The sequence below is a fragment of the Pelodiscus sinensis genome, chromosome 6 (assembly GCF_049634645.1).
Source record: "Pelodiscus sinensis isolate JC-2024 chromosome 6, ASM4963464v1, whole genome shotgun sequence".
NCBI lineage: Eukaryota > Metazoa > Chordata > Testudines > Trionychidae > Pelodiscus > Pelodiscus sinensis.
Window position 1 is genome coordinate 82,802,891 of NC_134716.1, and position 13,065 is coordinate 82,815,955.

The 13,065-nt window shown below is 44.1% G+C and overlaps 1 protein-coding gene across 5 annotated transcripts in view; it reads left to right on the top strand.

Moving 5' to 3' along the window:
* FCHO2 (FCH and mu domain containing endocytic adaptor 2) overlaps positions 1–13,065 on the top strand; it is a 223,517-nt gene that overhangs the window by 37,372 nt on the left and 173,080 nt on the right. The gene's annotated exons all lie outside the window — the stretch shown is intronic.

The window sequence follows — 13,065 nt, forward strand, 5'->3', positions numbered from 1 at the left end:
GGCCACTGTCGGGAGACAGGATACTGGGCTAGAAGGACCTTTGGTCTGACCCAGTACGGCTGTTCTTATGTCATCTCTGTCTCTGAGATTTCAGCTCAATGATTCACCCATGGGATTCACCCAGTATTCATGTGTATAATCCTTTTGGGGAGTAGAACCAAAATAATATTACCATTTGATTTTTTTGAGAGATCTGTATAACATCAAGCTCATAAAAATTGCCCCCACCCTCCATGGGGAGGGAGATGTCCACATTTTTTGCCTCTCTCTGATATGAAATGCATAAACTGGATTTGTAATAGACAAGAAATAAGTTTAACTATAAAGTAGACTTTGATAAGAAATCCCTCTTTATTGAAAAGAATGCCTTCAAAGACATTTTATTCAGTCTCTTGCTGTGGCAATGACACATGTTACAGGCAAAGCATGATAAGTTCATCTGGACCAGTTAATTGTAACTGGATCAACACTGCACAGTGTCTGAAATTCTGTAGAGTTTAGGTAGTACAACAATACTTTGGGTCTGAGGGCAGTTCTTCTGGCTTCCCTTCAATACTTCAGGAGACTTAGGGTACGTCTACACTGCAACGCTATTGCGAAATAATTAGCTGTATACCAAAATAACTTAGTCTGCATCTATACAGGAGGCAGTTATTTCAAAATAGTGTCAAAATAATGTCAAGCTGGAGGATGGCTTATTCCGACTCCTGTAACCCTCATTGTATGAGGAGTAAGGGAAGTCAGAGGAAGAGTGCTCTATTTCGAAATCAGTGCTGTGTAGATGCTCCCTATTTCAAAATAAGCTGTTTTGAAATAAGATAAGCAATTGATGTAGCTCAATTTGATAGCTTATTTTGAGTTAAGCCCTGCTGTGTAGACCCCCTCCCCCCCCTGACAATATTAACTGAATGTTCTTATTCTTGTTGGGCTAAAAGGAATTAACCAGGGAACTGATTGTCTTATTTTATATTTTAATTAAAACATATACAATTAGTATAGAGATTTACAAAAATAAGAAGGAAAACTGAAATAGAGATGAGTGTCTTTTAGGCAAAGGGGCAAAGTTAGAATCAAATCAGTTAGAAATAGCCAGAAGTGCATTTTTGAAGTCGGGAGCACTTGGGCAAAAAGCTTTAAATGTGAGAACCACACCCCTGAGGCCTGGCCCCTTCCCAAAACCCTTTATTGCTCGCTCCATCCCCCACACTCACTTTCACTGGGATGGAGGAGGAGATTGGGGATGCAGTCCAGAAGGGGAAAACCAACTCTTAGATGGGGTTGATAGGTTCACAGTGTAGGAAGGGGCTGCAGGCTGAGCCCGGGACAGGGGGTTGTGGTGCAGGAGGGAAGGTGAGGGATATAAGCTTTGGGAAGGAGTTTGGGGGCTGGCGGGGCTCTGAGCTTAGGCGGAATGTTAGGGTGGAAAGGAAGGAGTATGGGGTGCTGGCTCTGGGAGGGAAGGCTGGAGTGGATGCAGGAGAGGTTGGGGTGCAGGGTGCAGGAGTTGGTAAGGAGTGCCTGCTCAGAGCTGGGATGGACGCTTGGGGGTGCAGGTGGGGACATGAGAGGCTGGCTTCAGGAGAGGGTATGGGTTACTTCAGATGGCCCTGGCCCCACACTGCTCTTGGGAGGAGCCAGCTCATCCCTGCGATCTTTGGGAGGGCACATGGCTCTTCTGCAGCCATTGCCCCCCACAATTCCCATTGGTCAGTTTCTCATTCTAGGCCGATGGAAGCTACAGGGGAGGAAGGCTGCAGGCAGGTATTAGCACATAGAGAGCCCTGCTTCCCATCCTTCCCCAGAGCTGCAGAGGTGTGCTGTCTGCTTCTGACAGTGGTGAGGGTCCAGGGCCATGGTGCAGGCAGGACTGCCAAAGATGGTGATGACAGGGAGCCGCAGTTTGGGACCATGGGAGCTGCTACTGGTCCACAGTGCCTTGCTCTGGCCAGAACTTGCATCTCTACTGCTCTCCAAGTGAACAGGAAAACCCTTGGGAAAATATTATTTCTTGTGTGGCCAGCATTGCAGTTACATCTCAGAGTGAGCAGCACATCATGGCACGCGTGGCCATGAATTCTAAAGGCTCTCAAACTTCCATGATTTCAAATATTTCTAGTCCCATCAGCGCCAGTTCCTAGTAGCACAGAAGAGCTCCACTGTGGTGTGTCTGAGAGATCTTGGACCTCATCGAGGTGTGGGGAGAGGAATCCATTCTCTCTGAACAAGCGAATGAAATGCGGACATTTATGCAAAGATCGCAAGTTGTCTGGTGGCCAAAGGATATTCCAGGGATGCCCAGCAGTTCAGAGTGAAAATCAAGGCGCTAATAGGTGGTTTGGTGCATCTCCACACGGATGCTGGTTCTGTGAACAGCTGGATGCGATTCTGGAGGGAGGGGACCTGACCAGCTTCCCAAGCCTGACCATGGAGTCCAGCCAAGACACTCCTGGTGTCAGCATGGAGGACAGCGTGCTGGTGGAGGAGAATGGCCAGCTACAGTCCCTGAAAGCCAAGATTTGTTTGTGAGACTGGAGCCAGTTCCCTGTTCCCCAGGCTGTCTCCCGGTTGAGCACTGCTGCCGGGGAGGGCACTTCTGGTGAGTTCACAATTTTTTTTTCTTACTACAAGCAGGTTAAGGCAGTTGGCTGTTTTGTGCAGCTTGCTCTAGGTCTACATAGAGCAGGGGGCCTTGGAACAGCTTGTTAATGTCTGCAGATGGAGAGGGAGTCTTCCCTGCACATCTCCATGAAGTTCTCAGAGAGGAACTCTTTGATCCTTCTCACAAGGTTTTTGGGCAGGCCAGCTTTATTCCATCCTCCACGGTAGGACACCTTCCCAGGCCAAGCCACCAATAAGCAGTCTGGTATCATTGATCACACTGTGATTCGAAGGAGACTGATATCTTTCATGGCAACCTGGATGAAGGAGGAGGGGAAGCTTATTAGCACTTTTCCCAGGACACAAATCCCTCTTCCTGCCTTCCTGCAGGCTCCTGTGGGTTGGGAAAGTAGCAGTGTCCTAGGAATCCATATGTGCTGAACCCTTGCTCTGCTACTTCCCCTTTCCCCACCTACAAGCTCCTGCGGGCTGGGAAAGTATCATTGTCTCCGGAAGCCACTTGTGCCAGACCTGGTGTGTTCCAGACAGAGGAAAGCCACCTTGCCCACTCTCCCCACTCCTTCCTATAGGCTTCTGCGCTGGCAGGCCCCTTATCATACCTGCCTGCTTCCAAATTATGAGAGTCCAGTTGCTCCCCTGAGAACTAGGTACCTGCTATACAGTGGCTGCTTTAAAGCAAAAATTTGGACCTTCATAGAACACATCTCTATTGTCTTTACAAAGACGTTTGCTGTACATTAACAAATTAGGTTTAGACGTAACACATGTGTCTCCTGTAATGTGTGCACTTGTCTACTTTTTATTACAGTAAGAACAGCAGCCAACTTGCTGTGTACTCACGTGGCTCCAGCATCTGCCTGTCTGGCGCAGATCCACAGGCAAAAATGGACAAGGCAGGATATGTTGAAGGAGAAGATGAAGTGCATGAACACCTCATGGAGGAGATGTGGATGAAGTGCAAGGAGAGGAGAGACTGCAGGCGAGGCATCAGGAGGCCATCTTTGTTTCCCTGACCCTTGTGATGGAGCACCTGGCTGCATGCCTAGAGAAGGCCTCCTCCCAAAATACCATCTGTCCCAGTCAAAATACCTGACCCTCCTCCCACAGCTCCATTGCTCCCATCCCCAGGGTCCCAGGACACGGGGTGGAGGGAGGGGGGAGCTCAGGAGGCAAAAGGCTATCCTTTGCATGTTTCTGATCCCCTGTCTCTCCTTTCCCATTTTTTATTTCCCTGCTGTGTTCCATAAATAAAAACTCATGTTCTCTAAACAACGGTCTATTTATTGCTTGTATTGTGAGGGTGGGGGATTAAAGGGAAACATAGTGAATGTAGGGGAAACTTGTTGAGATCAACGTACATGAGTCTCAAAACTGGCCATTCCTAAAACTGTCCTTCAAAACCTCTCTGATTTGTGCTGCCCTGTGCTGTACTCCTTATCACCCTGGTATCCGGCTGCTGAAAGTCTCTGGCTATGCACTCTGCCTCAGCATCTTGCCCTGACTGATAAGTTCCTCCTTGCTCTCACAAAGATTATGGAGCACACAACAGGCTCACACCATAAAGGGAATGTTGCTTTCACTGAGATCTATTCAGGAGACTCCTACACCTATCCTTTAAACATCGAAAAGCACATTTAACCATCATTCTGCACTTGCTTAGCCTGTAGTTGAACTGCATTTTACTGGGGTCCAGGCTGCCGGTGTGTGACTTCATGAGCCATGGGAGCAAAGGTAGGACAGGTGGCCAAGGATCATAATAGGCATTTCTACCTCTTTGATTCTGATTTTCGTGTCTGCGAAAAAAATTGCAGTGTGCATCTTTCTGAAGAGGCAGGAGTTGCTTAAGATGTGCACATCATGCACCTTTCCCGACCGTCCCACATATATGTCTGATCCACCAGTGCCTGCAGCACCACCAAGAAGTACCCCCTCCCCTTTTTTGTACTAATAGCAAGGAGGCCAGGGGCCAAGATGGGGATGTATGTTCTGCCTATTGCTCCACCACATTTAGGTAATCCCGTTGTGGCAAAGCTATCCATTACGGTATCCACATTTCCCAGAGTCACAATCCTCCATAGTAGGATGGTATTGATTGCCTTGGCTACTTGTACAACAGCAGCCCCCACTGTAGATTTCCCGTCTCTGAATTAATTCCCAGCTGAACAGTAGCTGTCTGGCTTTGCAAGCTTCCGGAGGGCTATTGTCATGCACTTATCCACTGTCATGGCAGGTCTCATTCATGTATTCTGGCACTTCAGGGCAGGGAAAAGCCATTGACAAAGTTCAAGGAAAGTGGCCTTGTACATTCTGAAGTTTTGAAGCCACTGCTCATCATCCCATATCTGCATCACAATGCAGTCCCACCAATCTGAGCTTGTCTCACCATGCTAGAGTTCCACTGTGTCCACAGGGTTGACTGACAGCTGAGCTTGCATCAGCGTTAAGGTTTGCATAAACATCAACAACCTGAGGGAAGGGAAGGGATGAGACAGAAGAAAACTTGTATATAAAATCTTCTGCTCCCCAGTCATTTTACTTGGAGTTGAGTAATTAGACCTTTGTGCTCTCTGGTAAAATTTCTCAAGTGACTACTTTTTCCTTGGTCTCGTATTTACAAAGGAAATGCATTTGCCTAGAAAGTTTCACTAGAAGGGAAAATCAGAAACCACCACTTCAGCAGTGAACATCTACAATCAAGACAAGTGGGTTGTAGAATTCAATAATCTCCCTCACAAAACTTCAACAATTTAATAATTGATACATTAAATAGGAAAATAAAACACATCACTGCTTATAAAGCTTACTTGATTTCAAAAGAGATTAACTCACTAAAATGAGAAAAATGAGGGTGGATGAGAATTCAATATGTACAGTTGAGGTTCTCTAAAAATATTTTGCAGGTCATTCAAACAAAAACACACTAAATACCATGGATGACATTCCTACCATGGTTATTCTAACTCCAAATAACATGTAAAATCTCAGTGAACCATTATAATAGTTCAGAAGGATCTTAAAAGATGAGCTAGCTCTTAAATTTCTTTTAAATACTTTAGTGAAAGTTACTTCACCAAATAATGTGTGTGATTGCTTTGTTTATTTTTAGTATTTGTGTATTTGAGTTAGGGTGTGAGAGGGATGGATAAAAAAGAAGCCAACTACACTGTATTCCTTAGTAACAGGGGTTACAAGATTCCTGTTGAAGTTGCTTGAATGTGAGTAATTTTAACAGGGGCCCCTATTCAGCATAGGGAAATGTGGTCACCCTAAATTTAGTGTTAATACCTTTAAAAGCATGTTACAATTTCACTACACCAGAAATCAGAAATATAGTACTAAAACTGCCTTTAGCAAATCATATAGCAGTGCATGGAAGCAGAATGGCTCCCCCTTCTTACCTTATTGTGCAGCTCTTGAGACAGTGTGATAGAAAAACGTGAAGAGCTGTGTATCTCTGATGTTTGTAAGCACGCTATTATGCCACCATCTCTGCCGTTAGTATACAGAATGTAAGCTGGTGGTGGATTTTATGAGCCTGCCCCCCTGCCATTCCACGCTTCTGCCTCTCTTATCAGAGGCAGCAGCAGCCCCTGTCTGTGGGATCTCGGACCTTCCACAGAGGCTATTCCGTGGGATGCCTCTGTCCCTTGCTTTGCAGCAGCCTCCCCTATCTCCTCTCCTCCCTGTTTCTGCCTCTGATGCATAGGAAGCGCAGGTGGCACTGGCTCCTACCCACTCTTCCTGCTGCCTCTGTAAGAGGTGGCGGTGGGGGGGAGCGGGTCTGTGGAGCTGGCACATGTGTATTGGCTCTTGCCTACCCCCCTCATACGCCGCACTGCTGCCCCTCTAGCAGCAGTTGGGGAAGGTGGGGCAGGTGGGAGACGATATGTGCAGGGAGCTGGCATAGAGCCAGCTCTCCCTAGCCCCACTGCCTCTGATACAGGGGGAAGGAAGTGCGTGTAGTTGACAGGATTAGCCGATAAGCCCAGTTTTATCGGTTAATCTTGTAGTCATCTACACACAGAATCATAGAACACTAGAACTGGAAGGGACCTTGAGAGGTCATCGAGTCCAGTTCCCTACCCTCATGGCAGGACCCAGTACCATCTAGACCATCCCTAATAGATGTCTATCCAACCTGCTTTTAAGGGTGATCCCCATCTCCAGAGATGGTGATTCCGTAGCTTTCCTAGGCAACTTATTCCAGTGTTTAACCACCCTGATAGTTAGGAAGTTTTTCCTAATGTCTAACCTAAACCTCCCTTGCTGCAATTTAAGCCCATTTCTTCTTGTCCTATCCTCAGACGCCAAGGAGAACATTTTTTCTCCCTTCTTGTGACACCCTTTTAGATACCCGAAAACTGCGATCATGTCCCCTCTTAGTCTTCTCCTTTCCAAACTAAACAAGCCCAGTTTTTTCAGTCTTCCTTTATAGGTCATGTTCTCTAGACCTTTAATCACTCTTTTTGCTCTTCTCTGGACCTTCTCCAATTTCTCCATGTCTTTCTTGAAATGTGGAGCCCAGAAATGTGGTATCTACAGTCCTCCAATTGAGGCCTAATCTGCTCAGAATAGAGCAGAAGAATGACTTCTTGTGTTTTGCTCAGAACACTCCTGTTTATGCATCCCAGAATCATGTTTGCTTTTTTTGAAACAGTGTCACACTGTTGATTCATATTTAGCTTGTGGTCCACTATGACCCCTACTTTCTTTTCTGCAGTACTCATAGACTCATAGACTTTAAGGTCAGAAGGGACCATTATGATCATCTAGTCTGACCCCCTGCACAGTGCAGGCCACAAAATCTCACCCACCCCTCCTAGAATAATCCTCTCACCTATATCTCAGATAATGAAGCCTTCAAATACTTTGAAGACCCCAAGATGCAGAGAATCCTCTAGCTGTGATCTATACCCCATGCGACAGAGGAAGGCGAAAAACCTCCAGGGCCTCTGCCAATCTACCCTGGAGGAAAATTCCTTCCCGACCCCAAATATGGTGATCAGCTAAACCCTGAGCATGTGGGCAAGACTCATCAGCCAGACACCCAGAAAGTTCTCTATAGTAACTCCTATCATCCCTCCATTGACCTATTTCCCACTGATAATGAATGGTCAATTAGTTACCAAGATCATAATTCCCATGCTGGGAATAGCCAGCATGGGTTTGTGAAGAACAAGTCATGCCAAACTAATCTGATAGCTTTCTTTGATAAGATAACGAGCCTTGTGGATAAGGGAGAAGCGGTGGATGTCATATACCTAGACTTTAGTAAGGCATTTGATACGGTCTCGCATGATATTCTTATTGATAAACTAGGCAAATATAACTTAGATAGGGCCACGATAAGGTGGGTGCATAATTGGCTGGATAACCGTAGTCAGAGAGTTGTTGTTAACGGTTCTAAATCCTGCTGGAAAGGGATAACAAGTGGAGTTCCTCAAGGGTCTGTTTTGGGACCCGTACTGTTCAATATCTTCATCAATGATGTAGATATTGGGATAGAGAGTACGCTTATTAAGTTTGCAGATGATACCAAACTGGGTGGGGTTGCAACTTCTTTGGAGGATAGGGACATAATTCAAAATGACCTTAGCAAGTTAGAGAAATGGTCAGAGGTAAACAGGATGAGGTTTAATAAAGAGAAATGCAAAGTGCTCCACTTAGGAAGGAACAATCAGTTCCATACATACAAGATGGGAAGCGACTGTCTAGGAAGGAGCATGGCGGAAAGGGATCTAGGGGTCATAGTGGACCACAAGTTGAATATGAGTCAACAGTGTGATGCTGTTGCAAAAAAAGCAAATATGATTCTAGGTTGTATCAACAGGTGTGTTGTAAGCAAAACTCGTGAAGTCATTCTGCTGCTCTACTCTGCACTAGTTAGGCCTCAGCTGGAGTACTGTGTCCAGTTCTGGGCGCCACATTTCAAGAAAGATGTGGAGAAATTGGAAAGGGTACAGAGAAGAGCGACAAGAATGATTAAAGGTCTAGAGAACATGACCTATGAAGCCAGGCTTCATGAACTGGGCTTGTTTAGTTTGGAAAAAAGAAGATTAAGGGGGGACATGATAGGGGTTTTCAAATATCTAAAAGGGTGTCACAAGGAGGAAGGCGAAAATTTGTTCCTCTTGGTTTCTGAGGACAGGACAAGGAGTAATGGGCTTAAAGTGCAGCAGGGGAGGTTTAGATTGGACATTAGGAAAAAATTCCTAACTGTCAGGGTGGTCAAATATTGGAATAAATTGCCAAGGGAGGTGGTGGAATCTCCCTCTCTGGAGATATTTAAGAACAGGTTAGATAGACATCTGTCAGGGATGGTGTAGACGGAGCTTGGTCCTGCCTTGAGGGCGGGGGGCTGGACTCGATGACCTCTCGAGGTCCCTTCCAGTCCTATTATTCTATGATTCTATGATTCTATGATCATGTTATCTCATCAAACCATCCCCTTCATAAACCCATCTAGTTTAATCTTGAAACCAGATAGATCTTTTGCCCCCACTACTTCCCTTGGAAGGCCATTCCAGAACTTCACTCCTCTAATGGTTAGAAACCTTCGTCTAATCTCAAGTCTAAACTTCCTACTAGCCAGCTTATATCCATTTGTTCTTGTGTCCACATTGGTATTAAACTTAAATAATTCCTCTCCCTCCCTCGTATTTATCCCTCTCATATATTTAAAAAGTGCAATCATGTCCCCCCTCAGCCTTCTTTTGGTTAAAGTAAACAAGCCAAGCTCCTTGAGTCTCCTTTCATAAGACAGGTTTTCTGTTCCTTGGATCATCCTAGTGGCCCTTCTTTGTACCTGTTCCAGTTTGAATTCATCCTTCTTAAACACGGGAGACCAGAAGTGCACACAGTATTCCAAATGGGGTCTCACCAATGCCTTGTATAATGGCACTAACACCTCCTTATCCCTACTGGAAATACCTCGCCTAATACATCCCAAGATCATATTAGCCGTTTTCACAGCCATGTCACAATGGCGGCTCATAGTCATTCTATAATCAACCAGGACTCCGAGGTCCTTCTCCTCCTCCGTTACTTCCAACTGATGTGTCCCCAGCTTATAACTAAAATTCTTATTATTAATCCCTAAATGCATAACCTTACACTTCTCACTATGAAATTTCATCCTATTGCTATCATTCCAATTTACAAGATCATCCAGATCTTCCTGTATGATATCCCGATCCTTTTCTGAATTGGCAATAGCTCCCAACTTTGTGTCATCTGCAAATTTTATTAGGACACTTCCACTTTTCGTGCCAAGATCAGCAATAAAAAGATTAAATAAAATTGGCCCCAAAACTGATCCCTGAGGAACTCCGCTAGTAACCTTCCTCCAACCTGACAGTTCACCTTTCAGTATGACCCGCAGTAGTCTCCCCTTTAACCAGTTGCTTATCCACCTCTCAACTTTCATATTAATCCCTATCTTTTCCAATTTAACCAGTAATTCCCCATGTGGTACTTTATCAAATGCCTTACTAAAGTCGAGGTAGATTAGATCCACTGCATTTCCTTTATCTAAAAAATCTGTTACTTTCTCAAAAAAGGAGATCAGGTTGGTTTGGCACGATCTACCTTTTGTAAAACCATGTTGTAATTTGTCCCAATTGCCATTAGCCTCAATGTCTCTAGCTGCTTTCTCCTTCAAAATTTTTTCCAGAATCTTACATACTACAGATGTCAAACTAACAGGCCTATAGTTACCCGGGTCGCTTTTTTTCCCTTTCTTAAAAATCGGAACTATATTAGCAATTCTCCAGTCAAATGGTACAACCCCTGAGTTTAGAGATTTATTAAAAAATTTTGCTAATGGACTTGCAAGTTCATGTGCCAGTTCCTTTAATATTCTTGGATGAAGATTATCTGGGCCCCCCAATTTACTCCCATTAAGCTGCTCAAGTTTGGCTTTCACCTCGGATATGGTAATATCTACCTCCTTATCCTCAGTCTCATTTGTTAACTTACCATTATCCCTAAGATCTTCATTAGCCTCATTAAAAACTGAAGCAAAGTATTTGTTCAAATATTGGGCCATTCCTAGATTATCATTAACCTCCACTCTATCCTTAGTAATTAGTGGTCCTACTTCTTTTTTTGTTTTGTTTTTTTCCTATTTATATGGCTATAAAACCTTTTACTATTATTTTTAATTCCCTTTGCAAGGTCCAACTCTACCTGGCTTTTAGCCTTTCTCGCTTTATCCCTTCATGCTCTAACCTCAATAAGGTAGCTTTCTTTACTGATCCCTCCCATTTTCCACTCCTTATATGCTTTCTGCTTTTTCTTAATCACCTCTCTGAGATGCTTGCTCATCCAGCTTGGTCTAATACACCTGCCTATAAATTTTTTCTAGGGATACAGGCTTCTGACAGCTTCTGCAACTTTAACTTAAAATAATTCCAGGCCTCCTCCACTTTAAGATCCATAATTTCTTTAGTCCAATCAACTTCCCTAACGAATTTCCTTAATTTACTAAAGTTAGCCCTTTTGAAATCAAAAACCCTAGTCTCAGATTTATTTTTGTTTATCCTTCCATTTAATTTAAACTGAATTAGCTCATGATCACTCGAGCCAAGGTTGTCTCCTACAACCATTTCATCTACGAGGTCCTCGCTACTCACCAAAACCAAATCTAAAATAGCATCCCCCCTTGTTGGTTCAGCAACTATTTGATGAAGGAATTCATCAGCTATCACATCTAGGAAAATCTGAGCCCTATTATTATTACTAGCACTTGTTCTCCAGTCTATATCTGGAAAGTTGAAATCTCCCATGATTACACAGTTTCCATGAATATTTACTTCATTAAAAACATTAAAGAGGTCTCTATCCATATCCAAATTGGATCCTGGTGGTCTATAACACACCCCAAGCACTATCCCAGGTGAGGATCTGATAGTTTTCTTCCCCAATGTGATTTTTGCCCAAACGGACTCTGTCTTCTCCATTCCATCACTTGTTATTTCTTTACAATCTACCTCATCTTTGATATACAATGCGACTCCACCACCTTTACCCTTATTTCTGTCTTTCCTAAACAGCACATACCCTTCAATACCTGTACTCCAGTCATGCTTACTATTCCACCATGTTTCTGTTATTCCTATAATATCTGGTTTCACTTCCTGGACCAATAGCTCTAGTTCCTCCTTTTTGTTACCTAGGCTCCTCGCATTGGTGTACAAACATCTTAATTTTTGCTGTTTGGCCTCATTCACATTCTTTACCCAATTTGGCACAGATGTTATACCTCCAATATGACCTATTAGACTAGTATCCACCCCACCCTTCCTCATGTTCATTCTCCTACCCCTAGCTATATCCTTTCTTACTTCGTTTTCCTCCCTCTCAGTGTTAAAATCTGGCGTAGAGATTACCTTGGCATCTCCCAACCATCTCCCCCAAATTGCTAGTTTAAAGCTCTCTTAATAAGTTGAGCCAGCCTCCATCCTAGAAGTCTATTTCCCTCCCTACTTAGGTGAAGTCCATCTCTAGAGAACAGTCCTCTGTCCATAAATGTCTCCCAGTGACCATACATCCCAAAGCCCTCCTTATAGCACCACTGCCTAAGCCATCTATTGATCATCATAATCCTGTCACATCTTTGTTGCCCTTCTCTAGGAACAGGCAGAATTCCACTAAAGATCACCTGAGCCTCAATTTCCTTGAGCATCCTCCCCAGCCTAGCATAGTCTCCCTTAATTCGTTGCAGTGAGAATCTAGCCGTATTATTTGTTCCTACATGAAGGATGATCAATGGATTCCTTCCTGCTCCCTTAATAATTCTCTTCAACCTCAGTTCCACATCTCGTATCTTAGCACCTGGCAGACAGCACACCCTTCTATTCTCTGGATCAGCTCTGGTTACAGGCCTATCTATTCTTCTCAATAAGGAGTCCCCAATCACATAGACCTGCCTTTTCCTAGTGACAGTGAAATTCTCTGGTCTATCTCTCGCTTCCTCTGGCTGCAAGTCCTTACCATTCCTATTTTCCCTTGTAATCCTAATGCTCATTATTGGTGTTGTCTCCATTAAGTCTTCCCCTTTATCTATGGGACTAGCCACTCTTCTTTTCTTCCTTACCCTTCCATCTTCATTATCTACCTGCTGTACCCCTTCCTAGACAGTCGCTTCCCATTCTGTTTGCGTGAGACTGATTGTTCCTTCCTAAGTGGAGTACTTTGCATTTGTCCTTATTAAACTTCATCCTATTTACCTCAGACCATTTCTCCAGTTTGTCCAGATCATTTTGAATTATGACCCTATCCTCCAAAGCAGTTACAACTCCTCCCAGCTTCGTATCATCTGCAGACTTAATAAGCGTACTCTCTATGCCAGTATCTAAATCGTTGATGAAGATATTGAACAGAACTGGTCACAAAACAGACCCCTGCGGAACCCCACTTTTTATGCCCTTACAGCAGGATTGTGAA